This window comes from Electrophorus electricus, chromosome 2 (assembly GCF_041902795.1).
Source record: "Electrophorus electricus isolate QZ-2024a chromosome 2, ASM4190279v1, whole genome shotgun sequence".
In the NCBI taxonomy this organism is placed as follows: domain Eukaryota; kingdom Metazoa; phylum Chordata; class Actinopteri; order Gymnotiformes; family Gymnotidae; genus Electrophorus; species Electrophorus electricus.
The window spans coordinates 9,318,094-9,328,156 of record NC_137498.1 but is presented as its reverse complement, the minus strand read 5'-3'; the positions used below and the strand labels follow the sequence as shown (position 1 = coordinate 9,328,156).

Here is a 10,063-nt window from a genome sequence, read left to right as displayed (position 1 = left end):
TAAAGTATCTATGAGTATGGCCCTTTCTAGGAAAGATCATCTGTAAAGCAGTTCAAGAATGTATCTGTAACATAAGATCAAACCCAGGACAGCTAAGTGATGACACCACTAGCCTACTGGGTGAGCAACCACACTCTAACAAGGGTGAGTCCCTGTGCAGAAGAGTTAGATCTTGGATCAGGTAAAACAAAAGGAAAAAAAAACTAAACACCACGTCGAGCGTGGAAAAAGGGAGAACAAAGGACATGGCGGGAAGAAATGGCAACGCCGATGCACTGAGGAAAACCAAACTAAAACTTCCCAAACAAAACCAGAAAACAGGGAGGAACTTTAATGGCTAAGAAGTCCCTTGGGAGAGAGACAGACTAGAGAGGGGAAAACTGGAGAGGGGAGGGGATGTGTAAAAACACAGACAGGGAAGAAATGAGGTGTAGCACAGGGGCTCACAGTCATCAATACCTGAAGTTATCAGCTAGAAGCTTTGCTCAAAACCTTAGCAAAGACCCAGCACTGAGTGACTGGGTCACTGGGCTTATATAAGGTCTAGCCCAGCTGTTGGGCATCAAGCCTGATTAGTAGTGTGGTTGACTCAAGGCCTCCCTCTGGTGGCTGGAGGGGGCCTCGGCCTGGTCCCAACCCTTACAGTATTCCCCCCGGAAGGGGCAGCTCCTGATGTCCCAAGGCCAGCCGCACGATGAATTCACGGTCCAGGATGTGACAGGAGGGGACCCAGGACTGCTCCTCGGGCCCGTATCCCTCCCAGTCCACCAAATACTGGACTCCACCATGAACCTGCCGGACATCCAAGAGATGCTTGACTGTGTACGCCAGTGCACCGTCCACCATGCGTGGACCCGACGGGTCGGAGGAGCCCACTGAACACAATACAGGCCTAAGACGAGATATGTGGAAAGTGGGGTGGGGGAAGGGCAAGGTGATAAGAAACAGGAGAAGAACCTTGAATGGCCCGATGTAGCGAGGGGTGAGTTTGCAGGTATAACCACACAAAGGCAGGTCCTTGGCCGATAGCCAAACCCGCTGTCCCAGCCGATAAGTCGGCATAACGATTTTGAGCAGCTGTAGCAGATAAGAGATCCCTGCATGCCCTCTGCCAGGCCAAGCAGTAGCGCCTGACCGTCTGCTCAGCAGACCGGACACCCATGTCAGCCTCCTGGTCGGCAAACATGGGCAGAGCATAACCGTACTGGCACTCGAATGGTGACATGTCTAAGGAGGAGTGCCACAGGGTGTTGTGGGTGAACTCCCAAAATAGGTGCTCAGACCAAGGGGATGTGTAGGAAGAGGACAGATAGTGAAGGGTGCATTCCAGGTCCTGGTTAACTCTCTCGGTCTGGCCGTTGGATTGAGGATGGAAGCCAGAGGACAAGCTGGCACTCTCACTGAGCATTACACTCCACGTGCTTCTGGCTGAATTGTGCCTGGCACAGTGTAAACTCTCAGGTCTGGCATGCGGGTCAGTGCAGGACCAGGGCAGCAGGACCGAGACTCCTGTGTAAGCAGTGACATTCTCCATCTTCACGTTCCCTGCCAGAGTGCAGACTGAACCACCACAGGCACCCTCTATAAGCTTATGTAGACCCAAAAGGAGGCCTTGCTAGTTTGGGGTAGGTTTTGCTGATTTTGATTTCAGATAAAAAGCTAAATGACACCACCTAAATGCTTTGACGCAGATGCTTCATCTGGAGTGATTTTCTGCAGTGATCCCTACACTCTCAGAATGGAGAAGTGAGAGAAGCTTGTTCAGAGAGAGTTTTATGTATTACGTGTGTTAACGGCTCAAATAAATCTTATGTTCATAGCTGCAGTTTTAATCTAAAATTAAAATTGCCGTCTACTACCTCAGTGCTGACTGCTTGCAACCCTAATGGCATTCATTACAACATGGTGGTGCATTTGAGTAACATCTGGTTAAAGTACTGCTCTAAACATGGCTTAACACAGAAGGTCTGGAACAGTCAAAAGTTGTGGGTTCAGTCTAATGATGACAGTATCACTGTGCTTGATAGAGATTTAATGGTGAGTATGGTGTCTTTATATTCTCTCCATTTAAGATAACACCTTTACACTCCCCAATCCCCTTCAGTCAGGTGTGATATGAGGAGAGAGAGATTTCCTGGTGAGTGAGCAGAACCCAGCTGAACTCTGTTTCTGTACTGTTCACTCTCACTGGAGATCATTTCCCATGTGTTTCTCTTTGTGTTGTGTTTCTCCCTTGTGCTGTCTAGTGTGCAGCCTGCAGAAACATGTGTGTGTTTTGTAAACATGTGTGTGTGTGTGTGCATGTGTGTGTTTGTGTTATATTAGTTCTTAATGTGTTATTCCTACAGGATGATGTCACTTACTCCACTGTAGTACACAGTCAGAAAAGCAAACCAGCGTCCACTCCAATAGATAATGCAGATTACACAGAATATGCCAGCATCAAATGAAATTCAAATTAAGCACACACACACACACACACACACACACACACACACACACACAAATGCAATCAAACAAATGGAAAAAAAACAAACAAACATACAAAAACATGTATGGTAGCCAATAAATAGCAAGTATTTTATTTGTTTCATCACTGTAAATGCCTCATTAAGGGTTAATCTGCTGAAAGGTGATTTGAATACTTCTGCAAATTGTTAGCTTTTTTGCATGTAATTTATTTAGTAGTAGTGCGTTTTGCATTAATGAAATAAAAAATGATGTGTAAATTTTAAGGGGGTACAGCCCCTCCTCCCAGACGTGTGTGTGTGTGTGTGTGTGTGTGCGCGCGCACGCGCGTGTTCGTTCATATGGCCACGCCCTCCCCGTGTTTCACACCTGCTCCTCGTTTTGTGTCATTACTGTGCGTGTATATAAGTCTCCTGTTTAGTAGCAGATGTTGTCGGTGATAGGCTAATACAATGTGTTACGTTGTCTGCTGTCTGGTGTTAATAAACGTAACTTTTGTCGGCTTGTTCGGGCATCCTGCCTAGCCTCCAACGTTACATAAATGTGCATATCATTTTATGTCAAGTGCTTTATTGTTGAATGTAGCCATTACTTCACTATGAGAATTTATTTCTGTTTTAAAAATAAAGAGCAAAAGCTAGATGAGTGTGGTTTCTATTTTTACCTGCTTAAAATGACACATTACACCTTTATGGAGGTGAAGCAATAAAATGAGTTTACACTGTGTACTGAGTTACCAGTCTATAGGTACACCTGCCCCATAGCTATGACTCTAGAATTAGTTTAGGTGATAAGACATAACACTGTTTCGTGGGTTTCTAAATCTCTGAAAGTGTAGATGGGATGTTTTTCATCAAGTTACTGAAATTAGTGCAAATTCCATTAGCATTAAACTGCCTTGCCACTGGAAATGACAAATCCTTAATTCTGATGGTCCAAAGGTGTTCAACAAAACAATCAGCAAACATTCTCTTGGTTCCTCCAATATACAGATGAAAACATCTCTTGCAAAAGCTCAAATAGACTAGCATGAGGAGGAATAGGTGATAAAAATGGATCCTTTTGTTCTAGTTATTTTATTGTCTTTGTTAATAAGGTTTTATGAAGCACATCTAGGGCAGGCTACAGTACCAGTTTTTATTATTATTATTATTATTATTATTATTATTATTATTATTATTATTATTATTATTCAACAGGTCATTTACCTCATTCTCGTTCAGAGTCTCAGGCACTGTGTGGACTGCCTTACCATGAGCCCTGAGAATAGAGCCCCCTCTCATACTCCTCCCCCGGTCTCAGAAGGGGTAAGGTGTTTGATCACCACCCCAGAGACTTACGGAGGAGACCCAGAAAGCTGTGAGGTGTTCGTAGTGAATTGCGAGCTGTTTTTTGGCTACCGACCTCGTCTGCCCGATTACGCGAAGGTGTCCTTCGTGATTTCCAGGTTAACCGGGAAAGCTCGTACCTGGGGAACCGCTCTCGTCACGAACTCTTCCCCGCTAATGAACGACTACCACACTTTCGTGCAAGAACTGAAAGCTGTGTTCTATCATCCTTGTCAGGGAGACTCTGTGGATAGACTTTGCTTCGCATGAGACAGGGATCACGGTTGGTAGCAGAGTTTGCCATGGAGTTTTGAACGCTTACCACGGAGTCTGGATGGAACGAGCCAGCATTGGTAGATATATTCCTAAACGGCTTGAGAGCAGAAGTGCAGGCAGAACTAGCCTGTAAGCTGGAGGTGGCTACCCTCAACGAGGCAGTCAATCTGGCCATCACCTACGACCGACTTCTACAGGAGCGACGTCATAAGCTTGACCGGATGGTACCACATCAGGAAGGAACCTCATCGAAGGGACTGGGTGAAGCCCCTAAGTAACCGATGCAATTGGGCATGGCTGGGGTTCATTGCAAACCCAGAGAGCAGAGGAGGTGTGGCAATCTGGTGAGTTGCTCCCCTGCTGTGTCGATGTTCAAAGTGCCTATTAAGGTATTGCACCAGGGTCGTTCTTTTTCTGCTGCAGCCCTGGTTGACTCCGGGGCCGCAGAGAACGTAATGGACTGGGACTTCGCTAAGAAGCTGGGGATAAGCGCGATTCCCCTGCCCTCGCCTCTAAGTGTGCAAGCGCTTGACAGGGGACCTGTGGGTTCAGGCTACATCTTACATCACTCCCCGTGTATGCCTCTAAACAAATGGGGAACACGTTACACACATCTCCTTTTACCTCCTTTCATCTCTTTCTTACCCCCTTGTATCCTCGAGTGGGCGACCTCTTGTGAAGGGAAATGCCTTCCTACCCGGGCAGTGCCTCTCCAGTCAACATCTATAGAGAGCCCCAACGCTGACGAGGAACTCACCGTTCCCCCGGAGTATAGCAACCTGCCGCTGGTGTTTAGTCCCAAGAGGTCCACACAGCTTCCCTCTCCCCATGAGTGGGACTGTACAATTACTCTTAAGGAGGGCGCTGTTCCTCCCAGATGTAGGGTTTATCCACGATCACAGGAGGAGGAAAAAACAATGGGGCAGTATGTCAAGGAGGCATTGCAGCAAGTCTATATTCGTCCCTCCACCTCACCGGCCTCTGCGAGCATATTTTTCTAAAAAAAAAAAAAAGAAAAAGAAAAAAGAAAAAAGAAAGGATGGAGGATTAAGGCCCTGTGTAGACTACAGAGGGCTCACTGAAATGTGCAATATCCCTACCCTCTACCCTTAGTTCCAGCTGCGCTTGGACAGATAAGGGGAGCCGTTTTTTTTTTTTTTTTTTTTACCAAGTTAGACCTACGCAGTGCTTATAACCTGATAAGGATTAGGGAGGGCGACAAATGGAAAATGGCCTTCAGTACATCCTCTGGGCATTATGAGTACCTAGTTCTGCCGTACGGTCTAGCCACAGCTCCCTCTATCTTTCAAAAGACATAAATACGGGAGTTTCTGGGTAGATCCAACATCGCCTACATTGACGATATCTTGATCTATTCCCCCTCCTGGGACCAACATGTACGGGACATTCAAGCTGTCCTCCGTATCCTATTACAGAACCACCTCTATTGTAAGCTGGAGAAATGTGAGCTCTACCGCAGGGAGGTGAGTTTTGTAGGGTAAATCATACATGAGGGTAGCTTGCGTATGCAACCTTGCAAGGTTGAGGCAGTAATGGGATGGCCAAGACCGCAGATGCGCAAGGAACTGCAGCATTTCCTCAGCTTCGCAAACTTTTATTGTAGGTTTATTAGGTCATTCAGTATGTTGGCCAGGCCTCTCACTGACCTGCTCCAAGGAACAGCCAAGAAATTGAGATGGAACTCAGAGGCAGAGAGAGCCTTTGAGGAGTTAAAAACCGCCTTCTCTACCGCACCAGTTCTGCAGCAACCAGATCCTAAGAGGCCTTTTGTGGTTGAGGTGGATGCATTGGATGTGGGAGTGGGTGCTGCACTGTCCCAGCACAAGGGCAAGGTGGGACAACTTAAACCCATCGCCTACTTTTTGAAAAAGCTGAGCCCTGCTGAGAAGAACTATGGGGTGGGCCATAGGGAATTGCTGGCGATTAAACTAGCACTCGAAGAGTGGAGACATTGGCTGGAGGGAGCACGACACCCCTTTAAGGTCTACACCGACCATAAGAATTCGGAGTACCTCCAGTCCACTAAGAGGTTAAACTCCAGGCAAGCCCGTTGGTCGCTCTTCTTCTTCAGGTTCAATTTTCATGTCACCTATAGACCGGGGGAGAAGAACGTAAGGGCGGATGCACTTTCCTGGCAACACCATACGGAGGCCCAATCGACCAGCCAGGAGCCAGTCCTCTCTCCCTCCTGCTTCTTGGTGATGCTTAAATGGGACCTGGATAGAGAAATCAAGGCAGCCAATCCAAACCCACACAGCCCACCTAATCATTTATTTGTGCCACCCAAGAACCGCAGAGCCCTTATCACATGAGCACACACATCAGTGGGAATGGGCCATCCAGGGTTGACACGCACAGTGCCATTGCTAAGTGCTCGCTATTGGTGGCCTGCCATGCGCAAAGAGATCGTGAGGTATGTGGCATCGTGCGCGGATTGTGCCCACAGCAAAACACCACGCACACCACCTGCAGGTAAGCTGCTCCCCCTACCTACCCCTCTGCGTCCTGGGTCTCACATCGCTATAGACTTCCTAACGGAGCTACCTGTCTTTGAGGTTAGCACCACAATATTAGTGACGGTAGACCAGTTTTCGAAAATGGTGAGGTTCATACTGCTAAAAGGTTTACCTACTGGCTTAGAGACAGCTCTTACACCATGTTTTCAGCTATTTGGTTTGCCGGAAAACATTGTCTCCGACAGGGGTCTTCAGTTCACCTCCCGGATCTGGAGAGAACTGCTCGGTAAGCTGAATATCATAGTCAGTCTGATGTCTGGAGATCATCCCCAGGCTAATGGATAGGTTGAGAGGGTAAATAAAGAGCTGGGCAAATTCTTTCGCCTATATACCCAACAGCACCCTGAAACCTGGAGTGCACACCTCCCCTGGAGGTAAAATATGCCCAGAACTCACTGCACCATGCAGGGACTGGACTAACTCTCTTTGAGTGTGTTTTAGGATACCGACCACCGCTATATCCGTGGAGTCCACCTACCTCTGACCAGCCAGTGGTGGATATCTGATGTCAATGCAGCGAACCTGTTTGGGAGGAGACACATCAGAGTGTTATATAAATGTTAGAGTGTTATATAAATATTGATTTGATTTGATCTGAAACAACTCCAAACCTGAGTCTCCGGTCAGTCAGAGAGTTTGGAGGTTAATGTACATTTGTCACATTGCCATGTCTGTTTTAGAATTACATAGTTCCACATGACTTAAGTAATATGTGTATGAAACTGACAAATATCACCAACATCCCTAATGTCATAACTGCCCCTAATTTGTGTTAGAGACTAGAATGATTGGTTTGCCAAAACAAATGAAGACCCATTCAAATCTCACTCAAAACGTTTATTACCATTCAGATGAGTTTGTGTTCACTGTGCCATCAGAAAAAATTCAGCAGTCTGTTTCTTTTCTCATATCTGGTGTAAGTGAACTGGTCGAAGTCTGAAAGCAGCATTTTATTTTTAGTTTCTCTATAGCTAAACAAAGTCCCTTCTGTATGTCTATTGCTGACTAAATTAGCACAACCTTTAGCCTTTGATTTCTTCTAGATAATACAGAGATGTGACTATATCTGTTGCTAATTGATATGAGAGAGAATTCAGTAGCACTCCCATCGTACTACACAGTGGGGTCAGTTATCTTGCCCATGAACAGGATACTCCTGATGTTCTTCTCCACAATGAAGACTAGGAACGGTCTGTTGACTTCTGTTTTGAAAGGCAACGCTGACATGAGCACAATTTCAATAGTTGTGGCAGCTGCAGCCTGAGTGCCCTGCTCATCCACACTGAGGACGGCCTTGTGTAGGACCTGTGGGGAAGGACCAATCTGGGCAGTCATTGAATGACACTTTAAAGTATGTTAGCCGTAGATGCATTAGCTTCTGAACAGTCCCTAATGGACAGCAGTTGGAATTTGGCTGCTGCATCTCACCAGTGTGTTGACTAAATATAAAATCATTGTGCAGTGTAAAGCGTCTTTGGGTACTGAGAAAGGCGCTGTATAAGTGTAACTTCATATCCTATCATATCAAGAGAGGCAAACCTAAAAATTCACTGTTTTATTTGAAGCTCAGAGTGCAGTCTAAATTCTACTGGATATTTAAGATGGGCAGTCTCTGCCAAGATCCCACCAAATTTCCCATAACGGAAGAGAATGATCACATCAGTGTTCTTTCCAAAACAAACAGACATCAAAAAGCCAATGTTTTTTTGCCCCAAAGACCCCCCAGACATCTACTGAGAAGGTTTTAAAAATATTTCCCAAACTTATAATGTGACACTCTAGACATGACAGCAAATCTCTTAAAGGTTTCACCATATACCTCGGAAACTGCCAATTTGGCCCCTTTACTGATTCCAGAGAAGTCTGCGCTGTCTGAGAATGCATCAACCATTCCCATCTCCTTCAGTGTGTCCCCAAGACAGGAGGAAGCAGACACTGAAAACTTGGGCATATACAAGTCCAAAGTGCTGGAGAACAGAGATGATCAGTCAGGCAAACACACTCTTACATGGAATAGCATAAGCAAAAATATTTATTTAATACATTTTTGCCATTGGTGACCTTGTCAGGGAGTAAAGGTTTGTGGTAGTACTTAACATGTTTAAGTGAAATTCTATTTTTAAAAGCATTTCATGATACATTACATTTTCTAGACTTTGTCCTTCCAGTACTTGAGGTGATCCTTGCTGATGTGTTTCTCCAACTCCTCCATTTTTCCCTGGTCAGGCAGGACAATCATCATAGAGACGTTTCCATTATATGGCAGCATAGTAACGGACGTAAAGTTGCCTTGGTCATAGTAGAAGTCATATTCACCATTTCTGTTCATCATATCCACAGACACTGTGGTGTTCTCATCCACATTAAAGTCACCTTTGCTGGTGTCCTCCACTTTAAAAGCCTCTTGCCATTTACCTGACAGAGTGAAATGTAAAACTGGTTACTGCAGTTCAGGTGAAATACATGAAAAATTATTTTAATCTCTAGTGGGTTCTACTTGTCTACTATTACCTTTGAAATACATATAGTTGATGAGCATCATCACAGTGGCAGCATCCAGACTCTTGACCATATCAGTGATCATGTCCTTGGTCTTTTTGGCAATTAACTTGTTGAACTCTTGCACAGCAACTTCAGGTGTGGAAAAGTCCACACTGAAGGCTTCACCTTTGTAGAAGTGATGGATGTCTTTCAGAAACTTGTCTTCAGGCTTGAAGCCTTTTTGTACAGCTGCAGCTCCTCCTATCTCCAACAGTAGGGCATCCTGGCTGTGGTCCAGCATGTGGAGAAGGTGCTCATAGCCTTCATTGACCTGATCAGCTGTGAGGGTACTGTAGTCCAGAGTGCTGAAGATTTGTGAATGTGTATCACCTTTGGCCCCCAGGGCCAGCATGGATAGAGCCATGGAGATACTCAGAGGAGAGAAGAAGATATTCTTGCCCTGGGTGTCAGGATGGCTGGCCAGCTTCTTGTAGAGGGAGAAGGCAAAGTCTGCATTGTGGGGTGAGAGTTTGTGGCAGGGTTTGTATTCTCCATTCTGGTGGGGGTGGGCTGCATCCTTGCCATGATGGAGATGTTGATGGTGATCTGCTGAATGGTCTTGATCATGATCCTGGTCCTTGATGCCTACAGTCCAGTCCACTGACAGTATGAGGACAACAACCAAACAGCACTGGACATTCCCCCACATTTTAACACCTGTAGAATCATAGCACGGATTTAAAATGTAACACATACAGGTTCATTTAAGCACAACTATTACATTAGAAAATAGTCAATGCATGGATTTTCATAACAAAGAGAGGTGTATATGTCACAGCTTGTATGGTTACTTCTTCTAGGTCTAGTCTTTAATTCAGTTTTTACATTTTTAAAGATGTAATAGATCACTGTTGAAGTGTTTGTCATTTAGTTCAAACAAAATCTGAGGAAAACAATTATTTGTATCTCCAG

The 10,063-nt window shown here is 45.4% G+C and overlaps 1 pseudogene; it reads right to left on the bottom strand.

The window, feature by feature from the left end:
• Positions 1-2,082: 2,082 nt before the first annotated feature.
• Positions 2,083-9,800, bottom strand: LOC145643432 (alpha-1-antitrypsin homolog; annotated as a pseudogene).
• Positions 9,801-10,063: the final 263 nt, after the last annotated feature.